We start from the raw sequence: 9632 nt of genomic DNA on the forward strand, positions 1-9632 counted from the left end.
GCAGCTTCTGTGGCTGATAAACCGACTCTGTATCAGCACAAAACTGCATGTTTGGAAGTAAAAATAGAAGCTGTTGATTTAAACTTGTGGAGACGTTGCACCTTCACATAGGCTGAAGTGTCACTGGACCGGAAACCTGCCAGCTCTGAAGAACATCCAGCTCCAGATATCCAACAGCTAGGTCACATATGTAGCAGTTCAAATTGTATCTGTGCTGAAAAACATGTTGGTCAAGTGTGCCAGAAATGCTCACTTATTCTGAAACTATGCTCCAAGTTCTTTATCATCTGGGTTTTGCATATTACCAAAGTCACTTGTGCTTGAGATGAAAATTACTTGTGGGTATCAATTAACAAGAGTTCTCAGCCTCTCATATTTGATCTCTTACCTGAAAATAATTAAAAAATAAGTAAATCCTAATACATGACATTAAGTGTGACTGTCACCATATTTGTGGGTTCAGCTACAGAACAGCAGCCCTGGAACTGGCAGGGATTGTTTGTCTTGCTCGATGATACTTGAGGAGAGCAGATATGTGCTGAGAGGAAGGTTTTGGTTCCTGCACTACAAGGCCTCTTTGCTACAAAAAATGTCTCTAACGTCTGCATGCAGATGTGACAGAGACAGAATCAAAATCACCGAGTGAGTTGTCAGTCAGAAGAGAATCTGACAGAGAATCTCCCACTCACATCTGTTTGCAGACAGTCTGTCTGTATGGCTTCGGATGTAGAGTTAAGGGCTGCTTTCAAGGACCATGCCTGCGTTTTTGCAAATAAGTTTTTGTTGATTTACCAAAGAAAATCACATGGTTGCACTTTACATCACTGCTTACTATTTTCTAGATCATGCCACAGTATGTTAGATAGCTACAGTAAGTACATGTTTCTAAACTTCCAGGCAGCCACCGATTTTAAGAAAAGGGAAATGAGAATGGCATCTAACTGTGAGAAATTATATATAGATTATATGGAGAACCATACTATAACAGTCCTCAGAAATCAAGTGACATTACAACCTACCAGTTTCCTTTATTTTCTATTAAGCATGAAAATGAGCTTGCAAAACACAAATAAAAGCAGACATGATGTTCACTGTAACGGATTACCTAACTCAACTCAACTCTCTGCAAACTTATTCTCTTATTGTACTGAAATGAAGGACAACCAATGCAATATATATGTGATTTGTAGTAGGCTAAATAAATTAAAACATGCAAAAAGCCTGGTATGGTCCTTTAAAACCTGCTGCTGGTTTCTGCTCTGTGGCAGTGGCCGTCTGTGGAGGGCTGGCACTGAGGGGGCACAGATGGGAGCCAGCAACACTCTTCATGTCCCTGGCATCCTCGCATAATTATCACATCTAAACATCACAACCTTCTCTTCTTTTCCATCTCATTTCTCACATTCAGGGCTATTTTTTGACCGCATTGTGCTGCTGCTGCTACTACACTGCGCTGTTACCCCGGTCTTACTTTGTTAGTACAGTAGCATTTGTGCCATAGTTCAGCATTGTTGGCTGCCGCTAAGACTCCCTGGCTGAGATGAATCTATTTGATGACCCCACCCCTAACCCTCAGTGCCTCTTAATGTCTGCAGTATGTGGGTAATAATGACTGACAGTGCCTGTTCAGCCTGAGCAGATAATCTTTACCTAACAGAGACGCTTGCCGCCATGTTCAACAGTGAGTCAGGGAACACAGATCACCTGCTTTTGACAGAAAATTATTCATTCAAGGCAGCATGAGATATACTTGATCTATTTACAATGCAGCAATGAGTCTCTGCAAACACAGACAGTCACAATGGCTGTGTTAGCATGGTCAAAGTAAATTATTACAGCAATGTGACAATGTAGACACTCTAAAGCCTAGGAACATATTTATTCTAAAAGTCAATATTTAGAACAGGATTACATCTATTTTGACTAAATCATTACAGATATGAAAGGAAAATAACCATTCCATCAGGGCTGTGAGGTGTGGTTGAAATTAATCTCATACAATCATCAACATTAAGAACTAATAGTCTGTTGTTTCCCCCACAGGAACTTTTCTAGGAACCCAGGAACCTTTTTAGGAACTCAGGAACCTTACCTGCATTTCCACCAGAAGAACAAGGGCTCTTCCACATTGTTATAGGCCCAAAATGGGTCCAGAAACTAACCTCAGGCTGATGAGCAACAATGAACAAGCTTTTTTCTTTTAATATAATTAACATGAGGGGTGGACATTTCTTGTAATTTTTGCTTGAATCCATTCATTACATTTCTGTTATTGTTTTGTCAGGTGTGAAAACTCCGTCTGTTATGTGTCTAGTCTGCCGAATCTCACGGCTCTTCAAATGCATTGAAAACACAGCCAGGACTGCAAAAAAGGGAGCGCCTTAGTTCTTTGAACCATTTCAGTCAAAAAAAAAGAGCACGTGCTTTCTTGACATCAATATATATCATGATACGTCAAGTGTATGCAAAACTACATATAAAATAATGAAATTGGTGTTAATTTCCAATCAAATTTGTTCCACTGTTTACATTACATTGGACAAAAAACTCTTGATAAATGCAACACAAAAACTTAATGAGAAGGTCTATATTTTTACTCTGGGGCTCTACTGGAATATCTTAGCATGATTTACAATTCAAAAAGCTCCTGTCTCTTCAAAGCCCCCCTCCCAATGAGCCTACCCTGTTCTGATCGGTTAGTTCTCGGAAGCTGCCCCTCAGCAGGCTTCCGCCAGCTCTAGAGGCTACGTAAAGAAACTATCATTATCGGATTTTGCTTATTTTTCCTGTTCTTTACTCGAATTATAAATTTCTCAAATACGTCCATACAACCTGAGCAACAAGGAGTTACAGAACAAACAGCCATTTGTTAGCATGCACAAACAATCTGACGTCAGTTCGATGGGGAAGTAGAGGTGACACTACAAATGGAGCATTCAGAGCAGGCTGAAGCCCTGGCTTTTGACTTGAACGCATCATTTTTGCATATATTTACCTCAAGTTTTGGAACTTTGACCAATGTTTAACATACACATCTGACATTATGCCAGTATATAAATGACAGAATCCTTTGTATCCTTTAAAAACATTTTAAAAAATTTTATATATATATTACAGTTTGTATATTTATATCACAATTTTATGAAATGTTAACACATTATATCATCACAATACCAATTTTTTAAAAACTCGTCCAGCCCAATATGCCCTCTTATTAAATAGACTGTTTAAAACCTTTGTTCTTGAGCCTTTTTTTCCATGGCTGAATTGTATTTTAGATATTCTCGTCTGACTGGATTTATGTGAAAGTGTTGGTCTGCATCGCCCTCTTTCTTTCATGAACGTATTAAATGTATGGGCTGTCAACACACCTTCTGTACTCCCTGTCAACACTGGTGGTCTATGATAAGACACAACAATATCCATTCAAACACCGAGGGAACAACAACTGTCCTCCCACGGCCTTGCTTCAGTATCTTACCATCTCACTATCTCTCTTGCTCTCCGCTCTGATAGACTAGAGTGTGTTAGCCAAACCAGTAGTTCACTAATGATATCATTCAGGGCTCTAGCTATCATTCACATCCCACACAGTGGCAAGAACACACAGCAGCCCTGACTGCATCTCATCTCTGCTTCCCTCCAGATAACACATAACACACCGCATTGCTACAGGCAATTAGGAAAGAGAGGAACACCACTCCATGCACTTGACTTGTTTTAACCACTACAGTTGTTTTGTTTGCGTCTGAAATTCTAACACCACAAAAGGTTGAAATTCTAAGCTGCTGTCCACACTGGGCAGCGGCGTCCTAAAGGTCCGCCACTGCCTAAGCGGTGTTTTGAAAGACAGCATGTGATTCCATTTCTCACAGGTAGCAGGGGGTAAGTCGACTGTGGCTTTTGATTGGCCTGGGTGAAAAGCAGAGTGTCAGATAATGGGAAGACTGTGGAGCTTTTATCTCAGTAACTGAACACTGACATATTATGTTTCTGTACCACGCTGCAGAAAACCAATTCAGCTAGCAGTGAACTGTGAAACACTGGCGCAGTCTACAAGTTTTGAATACATCTCTGTTGATTTCATGTTTGGTCAATGTCCATTTTTCCCTATGATAAGCAAGCTCATTAAATCAGAAAAAAAAGACATTCAGTCAACTTTCGTAGAGTGCATGACCCATGGGACTTTAAGACGACTTCTCCTCACAAATGGTGCCATTCCCATCTCGACCTGATTCCCTTAAGCCAGGTCTCCAAGGACCTGTTGGGAGAAAAAGTAATTTCAAAAGCAATTCTTTGCTTGAGGCTACAAGGGCCAGTTTTGATGGATGAGGGCTCTCCAACAATAAAAAGGTACGGCTGACAGAGGTAATTCTTTATTAGCAGACACGTAATGAGGATTTACTCTCCTCATCTTTCCTGCTCTTGGCCCCTGCATCTCTTCCCTTCCGGCTACCACCACTTGGGATGCATTGTTTTGAGTGCGTTTACAATTGCTGGTCATTGCTGATGTATTAGCAGGTTAGGGAGGACAGGAACAAACAAGGCAAGCAGCCAACTCTCTGCCTGACACAAAGGCTTAAAAGACAAGATTGTAATGAGCGTACTGCACTCTGCCTGACCGAGGACCATCACCACGCTCATTATAACACAACTACCAAGCGACCAATCAACAAAATATGGAGCTAAATTGGCAGAGAGGGGTCAATTACCATTGAAAGAGCGTATAAAATAAATCATATAAACCATATAAAGGCAACATAACAGCACTGCTGAGGCAGAATAAAAGATTTCTCTTCTAATTTCTCTGTTTATTTTTTTTTACAGGTAACCTTGTAGTGTGTACTCACAAAGTAAAAAGTGTATTTGAATTTTAAAAAATGTTAGAGTGAGGTGCCAATCATCACGTTTGCCCTTCATGCTCTTGTTGTCAAACTGGGTTCACTGTTATGCCAGATGTGAGGGAAATTATTGTATGAATATGTATAAATGCTTGTGTGAAGTGAAAGGTTAAAAATGCTTAATGACAGTCACAGAAATCATGTTTGTGTCTCTGAACAGTATGTTCCTGTGTGAAAGAGAAACAAAGAACATCTGTTTATTCTGAAACAGATCCTGTAATGTCTGTTTGGGTATAATCATGCATAGAGTAGTCACAACAACTCCTACAGGTTGGTGTGAAAAAGATGTAAAAGTATTCGCCCCACTGTTCAGGGCTCACTCCTCTACAGCAGCTCCTATGTCTATATCGAGTTCGAGTGTGCCACGCTCTGAGCATTAAAGAAAGTGTGGCAATACTATATCGAGAGTTGTCTCTTTCCTCATTGAAGTAAAGTGCAAGAGGTTAATTGCTATGACACGGAATGGAGGGAGTTAAGAGGTTGTGATTGTACAGGGGTCCTTCACTGCACTGCAGTCAGTATTTCTGCAAATATGGAGCCTCTCTGGACCTCCATGCCGTCTTCACCATCAACGTCTGCAGTGAAGCATGAAAAGCAGCAAATGCAGCATTCATAAAAGAACACACTGAGTTTGTGAAGAGAGGATAACAGACAAAAATCTTTTTTCATCTAACAGTCCAGTTGCAAATGTATTGCACAAACAATACACATCACTGCCTTCGCTGGTGAGGCTCTCTCTTTCTGTTCAGTGGTTCGGACTATCATTTTATTTCTATATCTGGAATACCGAGACAGATGGTGTTTAGGGCTCCTCCATGTACAAGCAAAGAACCTGACACATGGGGAGCAAGAAGAACAGAAGACTACGGGATAAGCAATCTCTCAACAAGAGCTCTTTCGCCTCAGTGTGTCAGAGCAATAACCTGTCTCAGCTGATTGGAAGCCATTCGTCCCCCCGCGGGCAGACGAAGCAGCAGAGACAAAGTCACCAGGAGGTAAATTGAAACTAATAGGGCGGCACTGCACTGGGACCACAGGTATGCTGTGATGAGCTGTTGGCTGCTGAATTAATGGACTAGGAATAGCAGTGAAGCAAGTATGCTTACCTACACTAATGCAGTTAAAGCAAACTGATTACCAAGCAAACAGTGAGGCTCATTTTACAATTGGGCACAAAGCAAAAATCAGCCATCATGCTGACTGATTTAATACAACTCAATTGGTTTGTGGAAATAAAATAAAGACTTCTTCAAACTACAAAGTTCAAAACATCAATACGTCCTCCTTCGGAAGGGGGGCCTTCAAGCATCCAAATCAGATTATACATCCACTGCAGTGACGAGGCGTGGGCCCCAATGGCCCCTTGAGCGAGGAGCCCGTGGAAATTTTTTTTCTGTCTCTCTCTTTCACCAAGTGCAGCTCTGTCCCTTTAGGCTGCGCTCAGCCTTAGCTGGTAATTACACATGGCATCCTGGGAGTTCTGGCATGTATAATTACTGGCGAGGATAAGCAGCCTGCTGGAGGCAGGACACAGTTTTTCCTTCACCAGAGTTGTGGAGCTGGTTCACCACTCCTTGGCCAGCTGGACACAGTGTGGCACTCCTCCAGCCAGATGTCACAGAGCAGAGAGATAATCTTCTCTAATAGGAGATATGAATGGATTCCTCTCCTCCTCGGCGTAGGCTTACTTCCTTCTATACAAATGTTCAACTCTTTCTCTCCACCTCCTTGCTCTCTGTAAGCTGCTCTGATTAATATTAGGCTGTGTAATCCAATATCCTGCGCATCATAACACAGGGTGAAAAGCCAATACATGTCACAGGATTGATGGCGCAATAAGATTTAAAGACATTTCTTCATCTTGTTTTAATAACTAATCGTAACATGTCAGCTTGTAAAGTAATGTCTTTTTTCTACATGTGAAAATGGATGAAAATGGCATCCTAAAAATACACTCAACAGTTGTGTTCCAGGATAAAAAAGCAGTGAACATTTCCCAATTTAATAGATCCTGTCTGGATAGCTTCGTTCTCATTTTGCAGTATCTTACTCACAGTAGAGATGTTCATAAATATTAACGGGGTGCTTTACCATAGGGAAAGCTTGCATGTCCACAATCTTGCATAATATTGACTTGAAGACCTGTGGGACCAGACTTCAGAGTATCAGCGTATTTATTTCTCATTTTATATCCACCTTTAAAAGTGGCAACTCCTTGCCAGAAGCCCCCCTTTCATGTTGTTGCTGTCGACAGACAGACAAGCGGCAGTAAAATGCTAATAAATTTGACTGGGAGTGCAGCGCTGCTCGGCGCTCTGATCAGAAATTCCGATTGATGAATTGGCGCACTGCGAGGCTCTCAAGGTGAGTCAGACTCCTACCAATTTATACCCCTCTTCTGAAGCAGTTCCGCACCTCGCCTCATCTCTCACTGCCACTCCCATATACGTCTACACATGACATTTCATTTTCTCCTGCTTGTCATGGGGAGCCGTGAGTGGGTTTGCTTCAGAGGCTAAAACAAAGTGGGAATTCAGTAGATCAGAGATGAACCAAACAGGAGCTCTGGTTAAGCCTTGATACAAACACAACATATTCACAGCGTCAGAGGCAACTGCATTTGCTGTTTTGTCAAAAAAGTATAGACAAGAAGAATAGATGAAGGACAATGGTTAAAGAAATTGTTAAGCCATACATTTCTACAACCTACTAATTCCTACTAGACAATAAAATGACATCCATCTTTAAGCTCCTCGTTCTCTAGTAGATTATTGTCTTAGCCTTCGTGACACATCCACTGGCCTCTGAGCACTGTCCTAAATGAATTTTGCTCTGGAGATTTCTTTGCCAACAGGCAGCCTGCTTGTGGATTCTTTACTCTTTTCCATCCAACAAGAGCACAACAGATAAATTCAATGATTTAGTCTGTACATTATCCAGTCAGGGATTTGTTCAATACTCTTGTCAAAGCCCCACTAAAGTTGACCCTCAGGCAACTCTGCCTTGAATGACTAGGCAAGTTTAAAGAATAACCTCAAATGCTGTGGCTCACCGTCCAGTTGGCTGCCTTTACACTAAAGTGGCCGACCCCTGTGAGTCAAACTGCAAAAATGTTCAGTCCCTCAGGCATGTGTGTTAATAAGTTATGGCAATTACAAGCACACATGCAAACAGGAACGCATGAATGTGCACACCCAAAGCAAAAAGGCATTAAGAGAAGCAGCTAGATTTAGTGCTAATTGGCTATTTAAGTGTTGTCTCAAATGCTTCAGCAGAGTGAGGTGAGGGTGTCAGCCACCATCTTTACCACTGCAGACCACTATAGTCAAACACAGTCCAAAACTGTCCAAAGAGCTGTCCGACTTGGTAAATATAGAGTACATTTAGTCACTATGATAGAAGACTTCTCTTTACATGTTCTGTGATTAATTTAATAATTTGGTGTACTTAGTTTTGAATCATGGTCCTTGGCTTTCATTGTAGTCAATAAAAGGGACTGTATTACAATTTGAATCCAAAGTGAATGCAAATGACTGTTAAAAAAACAGCTGTGAAAACCAGTGGAGTAATGCCACTGTGACCAATTGATACACAGCCACTTGAGCATGTTTGAAATCCTATTTTATTTTAACATGATGAAACTCATTTTTGACTGAATTGATTTTAAGAGGCACTACTCATGTCAGGGTAATAAATTATAAGTATGAAGATCAATATGTAGTTTTTGGGATGATCCTGACTCAAAGCCAAATCCAATGCTAATAGTGCCATCTAGTGGCCATTGGTGTTAGTGAGCCACCTTAAGTAAGGAGGTCAAGTCTGAACACAGCAAGTTGCAACATCCACTGTAAGTCACGCAAAACTAGTAAAAAGAGTTGAACTCTTAAACCTCTTAAAACTTCTCAGGAGGAGTAACAGTGTGCCCACAACACTTATTCTTTAATTACTGCATTAGAGTTTGGCAGTGAGTCACATAAAGACAATTTTTATTATGAAAAATTCCATCTTAGCTTACAGTAAATTTAACCACAAGGCATTTCCCATTTCTGAGTTTACTTATGTGGTTGGTGGTGAGTAATCAGACTCTTGGCTTTTGTAAACTAGGGGGGTCAACAAATTCTCATGTCACAAGGCAAACATGGAAAACAGCAAAATGCGTCAGCCCTTCCAGCCTCAGAGATAAGGCCAGTCAAGAAGTTACAGCTTACTACTTGCAATTACCACCCACTATTTCCTTTAAATTGGTATTACATGAAGAAATGTTGAACTATTAGAGTGACTGGGCTCTTAAGACGTCTTTTTCTGACAGTCCCCAGTTCTGGACTGAAGTCAAACTTTGAACCAGTTTGAGGCTTTGATGAATATCGATATCATTAGCTTGAATATCTCTTCTTCTTTAATATCTTTATGCTTAATGTATTTCTGTGATTCATAATTTATCTCCACAGGGAGGTCAGAGGTCAGTATGTCTTCAGATTAAGTCAAAATAGAGAAAGAAGCCAGGACAACGTATCAGTAGAATATCTTTCCCCAGGCGCTTACAGAGACGTCGGAACATCCTGTAATGGCTCCTTATGATCCATATTCTCCACAAACTCTTACACCAGCAGAAAAGTTTTTAAAAGCTCCTCCATGTGCCTCTTGCCACAACTTTCCACTAGTATGACTCATACTCCACTAAAAGCCTTGATTTAAAAAAAAGGACAAAGTGGTACAGAGAAACTAGCAGGG

At 40.9% G+C, this 9632-nt stretch overlaps 1 protein-coding gene across 1 annotated transcript in view; it reads right to left on the reverse strand.

Annotated features, from left to right (window-relative positions):
* The window catches only part of tex264a (testis expressed 264, ER-phagy receptor a), a 79724-nt gene that overhangs the window by 67738 nt on the left and 2354 nt on the right, over positions 1-9632 (reverse strand). The window lies entirely within an intron of this gene.

This window comes from Thunnus albacares, chromosome 4 (assembly GCF_914725855.1).
Source record: "Thunnus albacares chromosome 4, fThuAlb1.1, whole genome shotgun sequence".
Lineage (NCBI taxonomy): Eukaryota > Metazoa > Chordata > Actinopteri > Scombriformes > Scombridae > Thunnus > Thunnus albacares.